Consider the following 13,382-nt stretch of genomic DNA (forward strand, 5'->3'; position numbering starts at 1 on the left):
TTGAACACAGTGAGTTTTCGTACATTTATAAAACCTACCTCTGACCCGTGATAAACGTATAAATCTTGAACAGTGAGTTTTCGTACATTTATAAAACCTACCTCTGACCCGTGATAAACGTATACATCTTGAACACAGTGAGTTTTCGTACATTTATAAAACCTACCTCTGACCCGTGATAAACGTATAAATCTTGAACAGTGAGTTTTCGTACATTTATAAAACCTACCTCTGACCCGTGATAAACGTATACATCTTGAACACAGTGAGTTTTCGTACATTTATAAAACCTACCTCTGACCCGTGATAAACGTATACATCTTGAACACAGTGAGTTTTCGTACATTTATAAAACCTACCTCTGACCCGTGATAAACGTATAAATCTTGAACACAATGGGTTTTCGTACATTTATAAAAACTACGGAAATACGCCGTCTCCTGGGGTTCGACACACGTTGGTTAGGACCGATGCTTGTCATACTGTTCATTGCAAATTATTGTTTAAATCTTTAAGTTTGAGAACATGCCACAGCAACGACACCTTACAACGGAAGAATCTGCATTTTTAACATCAGTATTTAAAGAATAATGCCAGCAGTGTCTACTGTCCGTTAGTTAATGTTGATGAGTATACAACGCACATTTATAAAAGTCAGGAGAACAATGCTATCTCTAAATGGTATTATAATAATACCATTTTTAAAACTCGACAAGTAAGTAAACGTGTTACGTACTGAACGTCCAAAGAAACTGTTCACTATTTAAAATGCCGTATTTTATAAAATACTTAGACAATTTTCTACACATTTTATAGATGTGATTCTAACACGTTCTTCGAATTAGATCAGCCGACAAAAGTTGTAATCAATCAGCCGTTTTACAGACCGGTCCGCGGAAAACTGGGTTTGCACAACAACAAAAAACAAAAAAACACGTGCACGATTAAATTGAAGTATGTTAGTGGCTACTTCATATTGAATCAAACGCTGAATAATAGCCATTGAAAAAACTTTTTAAAAACCCATATCGGGTATTGAAAAGTACTAAATGGGTAGGCTCAGTGGAATTGAAGGAAAACACGCAATATAGACGCTTCGATTCATCCGGAGTGTCAACTCGGTGCACACCCAGTATGTAAGAGGGCGAGATATAACCAACAACCATACAGCCTGCACCGCGAACAGCGCTCAGACGTGAATGACAAATCATACAGCAAATTTGGTTGAACGTTGACGTTAAATGAGTACGGTGACATCTAACAGCGGTGTTTGGAGGTAACGGCGAACAAACACATTACCGGAAACACTGAGCGTCTGTTTAACTCAGTTAGGATTCTCTCCATATGCAATGTTACCTCCAGTGTCCAAGTGAGGATTTCCATTTGTCAAATGTGTTCCAAATTTATATTTGTTTAATGTTTACGCCCCACCCCCAACCCCCAGGATGAGTAACTGTTGTTTTTATTTAAAAAATGAAATGAAATTTTGTGAAGTACTTTTTGGGAATGAAATGTGGTATATCATCATTATTATGATTTTGTTTTCTGTCACAAAAAATAATGTTTCTTTTGGCGTTCTGTGTCTATATTTTTAATAATAATAATAATAATAATAATAATGATAGTTACAATGATAATGATAGTTATGATAATAATGATAGTTATGATGATAATGATAGTTATGATAATAATAATAGTGATAATAATAGTGATAATAATAGTGATAATAATTATAATGACAATGATGATAATGATGATAGTGACGATAGTGATGATGATAAACATCAGCAGCAAAAAAACACCCCAAAGTAATACTAATAACAAGAAAACAAAACATACATAGCGCATAATGCTAATACATAAAGTCAGCATTTCCACCAGGGTGTTAGCGGGTCGCTTCGTGAGTTAATGAAGAATAATCATTAATATTATCTTCATTTTCTTCATTCTCTTCACAAAAGTGCAATGATCAGAGGAGTGTGAAATTTAATACAAACAACACTATCCGTACTACTTTCTAAATCACTAACCATAAAATAGCCTGTCATCGGCGTGTTCTGATCATCAAAGTCGTTCCTCTTCGTACGTTATCCGCCATTAATGTTCACACTGAAATCACTGGTGCGTGTTATCTCGTATTGAACACCACTTGTCTCATTCCGTGTAAAGCAATAAAATCAAGCCGGTTAGAGGTTTATGTCGTTTTTAATATTTCGGGATTTATGAGTTCGTTTCTTCTTTTGTTGCACCTGTCATTGATAATAAAAACAATCATTGGTGTAGAAAGTATTATCAGTGTTCGATATTGCTTCTGTTCCAGCCGACTAAACTCTCTAACTTTAGAACAAACGATATAGTCTCGATATTGGGAAACTGTATTGTTAAAACAACAATAATACTATTACCTTTAATAATTTTAACAAAGGATTATTTAATAAAAGAAAATGCAGAAAAATAAAAGCAACTCAATGTAAAAGAAACCAGTCACTAGACTCTTAAGCTTACTCAGGTTTTGTTGTCATCCTAAACACGACTGGTCTATCAAAAGCTGTGGAATGTTTTGTTCTCTCTGTGGAAAACACATTTACTAGATCTCGTGCTGCTAGTGGGAAAATGTAGACGGTTTCCTCTTAGACTAGTGTCAACAATTACCAAATGTTTGCCAACCAATAGCCGATAATTATTAATAAATCAGTGTGCTCTAGTAGCGTCGTTAAACAACACAGCCTGTCTGTTTGCCATATTCGTGAATAATAAAATTGAATGTGGAGAGAAGCAATCAGTGTGAAGATATATTTGATTGTTATAACCTTTATAAATACAATAGCACAATCATGATTGGAATCTGTCATCTTGTGAACCACCATCCATGGCCAATGGTTATATCATCCGGTGCACCACAACCATCATCATCATCAATAAAAACATCATCACATACATAACTACCACCATCATCATACCTGAAACATCATCATCATTATCATCACCACCACCATCATCATCACCACCACCACCATCATCACCACTACCACCTCGACCACCACCATCATCATCATCATCACCATCACCACCACCACCACCATCATCATCAACATCATCGCATACATAGCCATAGTTATAACTACCACCAGAAACATCAACATCATAATCACATCTACCACCACTACCATAATCATTAACATCATTAACAACATAACATCATCATCGTAATCATCATTATCATCATTAACATCATCATCATCATCACCATCATCACCAAGTAGTTAGCATTACGCCATGTGTTTCCTCAGCCACATGGTCCGTTCTGTCTGGGTACATACCAGACTGCTTGCAACCCGATATGTGAGACATGGCGGCCTGCATGCGGAGAAAACAGATTTCTCTTTAATAATTAACAATCTACAGGCGCTGTGATATCAGTCTTGATGGGTGTCACGTGATACACACGAAATCAGATGACCCGTTCTAAACAGCATATCTCATGACTCGTTTAAAATGCATAGCTCGTGCGAGGAACCCAACCCATTGTCTTCAGAAAGGGCAAGCAGTGTGTGGATGGCAGCAAGCCAGGAGTTAGTTTAAACAGCGACCCGCTATTGTCTGCCTCTCATGCGGCAATTAGTGCACGAACATAAATTAAAACAAACAAACCGAGCTATGATAAGAAAGGGAAACACACAAACAATAATGCTAGGCTCCGACGACCAACTGTTACGACGAAGTTGGACAACTGGCCGCTCACGCGATTTCTACGACTTTCCAGTTGCTAGTCTGAGCGCTCTTACAACTCGATTCTCGTCGTATACAACTCTTACGACCGATTCTCGTCGTATACAACTCTTACAACTCGATTTTCGTCGTATACAACTCTTACGACCGATTCTCGTCGTATACAACTTTTACAACTCGATTTTCGTCGTATACAACTCTTACGACCGATTCTCGTCGTATACAACTCTTACGACCGATTCTCGTCGTATACAAACTCTTACAACTCGATTCTCGTCGTATACAACTCTTACGACCGATTCTCGTCGTATACAACTCTTATGACCGATTCTCGTCGTATACAACTCTTACAACTCGATTCTCGTCGTATACAACTCTTACGACCGATTCTCGTCGTATACAACTCTTACGACCGATTCTCGTCGTATACAACTCTTACAACTCGATTCTCGTCGTATACAACTCTTACGACCGATTCTCGTCGTATACAACTCTTACGACCGATTCTCGTCGTATACAACTCTTACAACTCGATTCTCGTCGTATACAACTCTTACGACCGATTCTCGTCGTATACAACTCTTACAACTCGATTCTCGTCGTATACAACTCTTACGACTCGATTCTCGGCCGATTCTCGTCGTATACAACTCTTACAACTCGATTCTCGTCGTATACAACTCTTACGACCGATTCTCGTCGTATACAACTCTTACAACTCGATTCTCGTCGTATACAACTCTTACGGCTCGATTCTCGTCGCACACAACTCTTACAACTCGATTCTCGTCGTATACAACTCTTACGACCGATTCTCGTCGTATACAACTCTTACAACTCGATTCTCGTCGTATACAACTCTTACGACCGATTCTCGTCGTATACAACTCTTACAACTCGATTCTCGTCGTATACAACTCTTACGACCGATTCTCGTCGTATACAAATCTTACGACCGATTCTCGTCGTATACAAACTCTTACAACTCGATTCTCGTCGTATACAACTCTTATGACCGATTCTCGTCGTATACAACTCTTACAACTCGATTCTCGTCGTATACAACTCTTATGACCGATTCTCGTCGTATACAACTCTTACAACTCGATTCTCGTCGTATACAACTCTTACGACCGATTCTCGTCGTATACAACTCTTACGACCGATTCTCGTCGTATACAACTCTTACAACTCGATTCTCGTCGTATACAACTCTTACGACCGATTCTCGTCGTATACAACTCTTACAACTCGATTCTCGTCGTATACAACTCTTACGACCGATTCTCGTCGTATACAACTCTTACAACTCGATTCTCGTCGTATACAACTCTTACGACTCGATTCTCGACCGATTCTCGTCGTATACAACTCTTACAACTCGATTCTCGTCGTATACAACTCTTACAACTCGATTCTCGTCGAATACAACTCTTACGACCGATTCTCGTCGTATACAACTCTTACAACTCGATTCTCGTCGTATACAACTCTTACGGCTCGATTCTCGACCGATTCTCGTCGTATACAACTCTTACAACTCGATTCTCGTCGTATACAACTCTTACAACTCGATTCTCGTCGTATACAACTCTTACGACCGATTCTCGTCGTATACAACTCTTACAACTCGATTCTCGTCGTATACAACTCTTACGGCTCGATTCTCGTCGCACACAACTCTTACAACTCGATTCTCGTCGTATACAACTCTTACGACCGATTCTCGTCGTATACAACTCTTACGACTCGATTCTCGACCGATTCTCGTCGTATACAACTCTTACAACTCGATTCTCGTCGTATACAACTCTTACGACCGATTCTCGTCGTATACAACTCTTACGACCGATTTTCGTCGTATACAACTCTTATGACCGATTCTCGTCGTATACAACTCTTACAACTCGATTCTCGTCGTATACAACTCTTACGACCGATTCTCGTCGTATACAACTCTTACGACCGATTCTCGTCGTATACAACTCTTACAACTCGATTCTCGTCGTATACAACTCTTACGACCGATTCTCGTCGTATACAACTCTTACAACTCGATTCTCGTATACAACTCTTACGACTCGATTCTCGACCGATTCTCGTCGTATACAACTCTTACAACTCGATTCTCGTCGTATACAACTCTTACAACTCGATTCTCGTCGTATACAACTCTTACGACCGATTCTCGTCGTATACAACTCTTACAACTCGATTCTCGTCGTATACAACTCTTACGGCTCGATTCTCGACCGATTCTCGTCGTATACAACTCTTACAACTCGATTCTCGTCGTATACAACTCTTACAACTCGATTCTCGTCGTATACAACTCTTACGACCGATTCTCGTCGTATACAACTCTTACAACTCGATTCTCGTCGTATACAACTCTTACGGCTCGATTCTCGTCGCACACAACTCTTACAACTCGATTCTCGTCGTATACAACTCTTACGACCGATTCTCGTCGTATACAACTCTTACGACTCGATTCTCGACCGATTCTCGTCGTATACAACTCTTACAACTCGATTCTCGTCGTATACAACTCTTACGACCGATTCTCGTCGTATACAACTCTTACGACCGATTTTCGTCGTATACAACTCTTACGACCGATTCTCGTCGTATACAACTCTTACAACTCGATTCTCGTCGTATACAACTCTTACGACCATTTAGTTGTCAATCTGAACGCACCCGTTGTAAGTCGGGATTAGGGAGAATTAAAAAAGCAAATATCAAAATGGCCAACTCCGTCGTGACAGTTGATAGTCTAAGCCTAGCATTAACCTGCTCACTGAAAGGTATTGATCTCATAATCAATCAATACTCGAGCGATTGAGTCGATGAATCGAATCCCTTCCAAGGACATATTCTCTGATTTGTTCATTGTCAGAACCAGTGCCCCACGACTGGTATATCAAAGGCCAAGGCATGTGTAGTCCTGTCTGTGGGAAAGTAAATATAGAAATCTCCTGCAACTACTGGCAAATATAGTGAGTTTCCGCTAAGACCATTGGTTAGAATGATCAAGTGCTTGCCATCCAATAGCCGATGATTAATACATTAACGTGCGGTGTCGGTATCGTTAGACATCGTTAACCTCAGTGGGATATAAGAACAAACATAACTTTTGACTTTCCTCGGGCGAGTATTCTACCACTGAGCTACACCCCTGTCCTTTACCTTGTGGAAAACATGAACCCAGGGACACACTTTGTAGGGCGGGTGTGGGTTTTTGGGGTGGGTCTGTTTGAAAATAATATTAGTCTCAGTATATTATATGGAATGAACAACTAGTCCAAGAGAACTAAGTGGTGGTGAAGAGACAAAGTAGCTAGGTCAATTTCTCCACGACCAACCCCACAACCCCAACAACCTCACAACCTCCACAACGCCACAACCCCCTCAGCCCCACCGCCCCCTTAGCTTAGCTAGAGATGGACAGATACAACGAGTTTCTTGCTGATCAGACCGTTTGTGATAAAGTGAAAACCAGCTATGAAAATATCACCGGTTGCGCAATGACCAGTACCAGGTGTCGGTAACACACTGCCTGTCAGTAAATAGTCCCGTGTGTTGTAGGCAGACGACTACAATTCTTGCGCTCATTCTCTCTTTGGTAGATATTTATCCAGTGTTTGTTTTTTTGAGTACACACGCTTTGAGATGTGCAAACAGCCGCTTAGCCTTTGTCCAAATATTAGTGTTACCAACACGCGACCCGCGGGTCGGTCTACACAGACGTTGCGTAACCTGACGTCACACACTCGGGTTGTTGTTCCCACGACCGAACCACGTGCACTCGTGTGAGAAGTGTCTTGTTGTGCGGGAGTCCGGTGACATTTGTCGGGAAATGTGTATTCATGTACTGAACACTGACTGTTGGTTTAAAATGTATTGATGCGTCAGCGTCATGCGTCATGTACCCTCGGGGTCAGTTACTATTAAAGAAATTTTATGATTTTTGATTTATGTAAAACGCGTCATGTATCATTTAGTTTCTGTATAAGGCGTCATGTATCCTTTGGTTTTTATATAAGACATCATGTGTTCTTTAGTTTCTGTATAAAGTGTCACTTATTCTTTGGTCTATATATACTTAACTCCAAAAGAAACGCGAAAATTTTAAAATATTAAAAAACCCACATTTGAATAAACTATGTACAAATCGATTAAGTTGACCAATAGCCATCTTGTCAGCGTATCCAATTCCACATAACGCATGAAAAAAACGAGTACAGTGTGACGTCACGCACGTGCTGAAATTGACGACCAAAATCGATCTGGAATGCAAAACGGGTGGATCATGAAAGATGCGAATTGCACGTGAAACACTATCAGGCCTGGGTATAAAAGAAACGCCAGACAGCAATGTTCAACTCATTTTACGAGTAGCGATACAACGATGCCACGACTTAACGCTGATTCCAGACATAGAGCTTTGGGGAATTTGGAGGCCGGAATGGATGCCAGGCAGGTTGCACGTGCTTTCGGTGTCCATGTCTCGACAATCTACCGTCTCATAGACCGATTTCTACAGAACAACAACGTCGTCGACCGTCCACGTAGCGGCCGTCCCAGAGTGACGTCACAGCGCCAGGACCGTTACATCGTCCGAACTCACATGCGTGATCGGTTCGTACCAGCCACCACAACAGCCCGGCAGACAGTGGGAACCCACAACCGCCCCGTTTCGTACACCACGGTACGACGTCGTCTGATCGCCATCCATCTGAACTGTCGTCGACCGTACATTGGACAACGTCTCACACAGCGACACCGCCTTGCACGACACAACTGGGCTGTTCTGCATCGACAGTGGCGGAACCGACAGTGGCAGAACATCGTCTTCTCCGACGAAAGCCGCTACTGCTTAGATAGGGCCGACGGTCGTATGAGGGTGTGGAGGCGTCGAGGTGAGCGCTTCACAGATGCGTGTGTTATGGAGAGGGACCGTTGGGGAGGGCCTTCCGTCATGCTGTGGGGTGCCATATCCTGGGGACGTCGTGTACAACCTGTCATCTTCGACAACAACGGCCGAGGACGCGGCAGGGGCGTCACAGCACAGCGCTACATCGACGAAGTGCTCACGCCTGTGGTGGTGCCTTTTTTCGCGGGTCACCGTCAGATGGTTTACCAGCACGACAACGCCAGGCCACACACGGCACGGGCCACCCAGGCATTCCTGGCACAGCACAACATCATCACAATGGACTGGCCAGCTTTAAGCTCGGATCTGAACCCCATCGAGCACTTGTGGGACGAGGTTCAGCGCATGATGAACCAACGCCCTGCTCCCGTGGTGACACAGCAGCAGCTCCGCCAGGCCGTCGTGGACACCTACAACAACGTGCCCAGGGCCTTCATCAGGAACCTCTTCCTCTCCATGGGTAGGAGGTGTGCGGCGGTCATGGCCAGCAATGGCGGACACACACGCTATTAGTGGACATGTTTGAGTGGCATGTGACGCCATTGAAGAAGCGCCATGGCCTTGACATTTCAAATGACAATGCGACCTCGATTTTTAACATGTCAATAACATGAAATCTCATCTTTACGAATTGTTTAAGTTTTTCATAGAAACGATTATTTTAAGAACTTTGGGACGTATTTCAATGAGTGCACTCAAAACCTCCAATCTACGTATTCGCGTTTCTTTTGGAGTTAAGTATATAAAGCGTCTTGAATAGTTTTATCTCGGTATAGGCGTCACGTGTCTCTGGTTTCTGTAAAAGGAGTTATGTATTTTTGATTTCTGTAAAAGGTGTTATTTATTTTTAATTTCTGAAAAAGGCCTCATGTATCCGTTGGTTTCTGTAAAAGGCGTCATGTGCCCTTTGGTTTCTGTATAAGGCGTCACGCACCCTTTGCTTTTTGTATAATGGGTCATGTACCCTTTGGTTTTTGTAAAAGGCGTCATGTACCCTTTGGTTTCTGTATAAGGCGTCATGTACCTCTTGATCTTGGCTAGACGCGTCACGCACCCACTCGACCCCACATAGCCTGTCCGAGTGAAGAGAAGTCAAGAATCCAACGCGAAGACGGTGATCTACCATTAATGAACGCTAACTGTACTCATCTATATAATATATTCATGTGTATACTTACAAGAATCACTGAGGGAACACGTATCTTAAATGTCGAGAACGCCATTTCATTGACCAGTGAAATACTAAATGTAACACAATGCGAACACTCCCTCTCGGGCGGGGTTAAAAGATCATTTAGTAGGAAATTTCTCAGTGATGTGGTAGTTAAATATATGACCACAGAGAGCGAGTTTTAACAGTGCTGGAGGTGGGATGTGTGGGTGGGGTGGGGGTGGGTGGGGTGGGGGGGGGGGGGCGGCCATTACACTGACTGCTCTTTCACTAAGGCCTAAAACAAAATTGCCAGTTTCCGGGATCCTGACCCTACAGGAAAATGGGCTGTCCAAAACATTGTCCCATTTATTTGTTGTTCTTCTATTTAAACATGTCTGTGAAACGATTGAATACGTAACACTGTATCTCGACCCATAGGGTGAATGTACAAAAACCTCATCTAATCCACCTAACGGTTTGGTACATTCTATGTCACACACAATTTTTAAAAAACCCTAATGATTAACAACTAATGCCTATCCTAAACAAGTTTCAAGTTTGTTTATTGCCTTACGCTTTACAACTCATCAGCTAACATAATACAAACATGTCTATCGGGCTTCTAGAATACGGTAGTTGGACGCACGTGGCGAGTGGTTTTCACTGTCGGGCTAGTAAAACGTTTCTCCCACCATGCCCGAAGGCGAGTAAGTAAAAAGCAAAAACAAAACAAACCCACACACACAAAACAAACAAACAAATAACAACAACAACAACAACAACAACCCCAGCCTCAATCCCCAGCTAAAATATCAACAGTTTGCTTCACCAACGTTATTTTGAAAATCTAACTATCATCAATATATACTACTAGTATCTAAAATTTAAGTTACCTACCACTTTAATGTTTATTCATATCTAAGGTTATCCGACAAAAACGATTTCTGGGACATCGAGCCATACTGTTAACATTGGTACTCGATGATTTGCTACCGGCCTCGGTCATCGGTCTACAGCCTGGTAGGTACTGGGTTCGGATCCCAGTCGAGGCATGAGATTTTTAATCCAGATACCGACTCCAAACCCTGAGTGAGTGCTCCTCAAGGCTCAATGGGTAGGTGTAAACCACTTGCACCGACCAGTGATCCATAACTGGTTCAACAAAGGCCATGGGTTGTGCTATCCTGCCTGTGGGAAGCGCAAATAAAAGATCCCTTGCTGCTAATCGGAAAGAGTAGCCCATGTAGTGGCGACAGCGGGTTTCCTCTCAAAATCTGTGTGGTCCTTAACCATATGTCTGACGCCATATAACCGTAAATAAAATGTGTTCAGTGCGTCGTTAAATAAACATTTCTTTCTTTCTTTCGATGATTTGCTATTCTAAGTAGTATACTGTGTGCAGTCTATATACAATAACACGTATAATGGTGGGGAGTGATTTTCACATAATGTGGCAATACAAAGAGAAATATGCACTCTAAAACTAGATTATAATCAAATTATTTCTTAAATTACTTGCACGAATTAATATTTTCTAGGGTTATTGAACTTTTAATATTTTCAGTACTTTGAAGTTGGATTAACTTAAAACCGCCAGGTCGTCTGTAGTAATACGCTTTAAATTATGTTGGTTGTTTTTAATCATTATGTCGTTGACAAATTTTATATTTAAATTACGAGCAAACGTTCTAATCTTTGCTAACACTTTAAAACAAATTCTTTTCAATTAGGTTTGCAACTTAAATTCGTTTGAAAATATTGATAAAATGTCCTTTTGATGTTGTTTTTATTCCGCTATAGCATTGCTTCACGAATACATCCCATAATGTCTCTTTAAAAATGGTGAAACATATATCACATTAAAAAATTCCGAATTTTTCGGAAACTTTTGTCGCAAAATTCCGAAAAGTTGGTAACCCTGTCTTATCTACTTTCTCTAAATTCCCAATAGACAGCGCAGATAACCGAGGTGTGCAACTGCGTACATGACTTTGTATCGGATATAACCAGTTTATTAGTTGAGCCAATCAAATACGTTATTCCTATGACGTCATTACGGTTATTATCGGACTGTGTTCCCAGAGTCGTGATGCGTTTGTCGATCGAGACTAAGTTTCTAATTACACACAATATACTATTTAATGCTTATAGATCTGTGTCGTTATAAATCTCGCGTTGCATCAATAATTACTTGGGGATAAAACACAGAACTAACTAACATGACGTTATTGGTTCTTTACATGGAGATAAATTATATGTTTTACAATAACAACAGATGGCGGTTAATTAGATATCTTTTATGGACTTGTTATCGACGCTAGATTAGTCTTAGCTAAGTAAGATTCCCATCGATTTACCTCAAAGAGATTTTTGAAGTCTTTGTTCAGCGTTGCGAATTATTCATTTAATTTTAGCCAGGTCGTCTTGCGAGTGCGTGGTTCAGGCCGTGAGTGGGGGGACTAATTGTCTTAATTACAGAGACATCCTTCAAGTTGTCGTGTGGCACGGGAGAGCAAGAACTGTCATATGGATTTACCTCTCATCTCACGATTAAACTTTTATATCTGGCTACGTTTTATCGGCTTCAAAAGAATATTGTATTCAGTTTGGGAAGTGATAAACAATAGTGCTATCTTCTATCTTGCTGAGTTTCGCCATCCATTGACTCACAATATAACACACGAGAAACTTGTTCTACCTGTCCGACTGTCCGCCCGTCTGTCCTTTAAATCCATGTTTACTATCTTCATTAATTCAAAATAGAACCTCAAGATTCATTCATTCGTTCGTTCTTTCATCCATCAATCCATACGTATTTCCAGCCAGCCAGCCATACATAAACTCAGCCACTCACCCATCCATTCAGCCAGCCATACATAAACTCAGCCACTCGCCCATCCATCCAGCCAGCCATACATAAACTCAGCCACTCACCCATCCAGCCAGCCAGCCATACATAACCTCGGCCACTCACCCATCCATTCAGCCAGCCATACATAAACTCAGCTACTCACCCAGCCAGCCAGCCAGCCATACATAAACTCAGCCACACGCCCATCCATCCAGCCAGCCATACATAAACTCAGCCACTCACCCAGCCATTCAGCCAGCCATACATAAACTCAGCCACTCGCCCATCCATCCACCCATCCAGCCATACATAAACTCAGCCACTCGCCCATCCATCCAGCCAACCATACATAAACTCAGCCACTCACCCATCCATCCACCCATCCAGCCAGCCATACATAAACTCAGCCACTTACCCATCCATTCAGCCAGCCATACATAAACTCAGCCACTCACCCATCCATTCAGCCAGCCATACATAAACTCAGCCACTCACCCATCCATTCAGACAGCCATACATACACTCAGCCACTCACCCATCAATCCAACCAGCCATACATAAACTCAGCCATTCACCCATTCATTCAGCCAGCCATACATAAACTCAACCACTCACCCATCCATTCAGCCAGCCATACATAAACTCAGCCACATACCCATCCATTCATCCAGCCAGCCAGCCATACATAAACTCAGCAACTCGCCCATCCA

At 41.7% G+C, this 13,382-nt stretch overlaps 1 protein-coding gene across 3 annotated transcripts in view; it reads left to right on the top strand.

Annotated features, from left to right (window-relative positions):
- The window catches only part of LOC121388525 (formin-J-like), an 88,446-nt gene that overhangs the window by 26,612 nt on the left and 48,452 nt on the right, over positions 1 to 13,382 (top strand). The window lies entirely within an intron of this gene.

This window comes from Gigantopelta aegis, chromosome 14 (assembly GCF_016097555.1).
Source record: "Gigantopelta aegis isolate Gae_Host chromosome 14, Gae_host_genome, whole genome shotgun sequence".
Classification (NCBI taxonomy): Eukaryota; Metazoa; Mollusca; class Gastropoda; order Neomphalida; family Peltospiridae; genus Gigantopelta; species Gigantopelta aegis.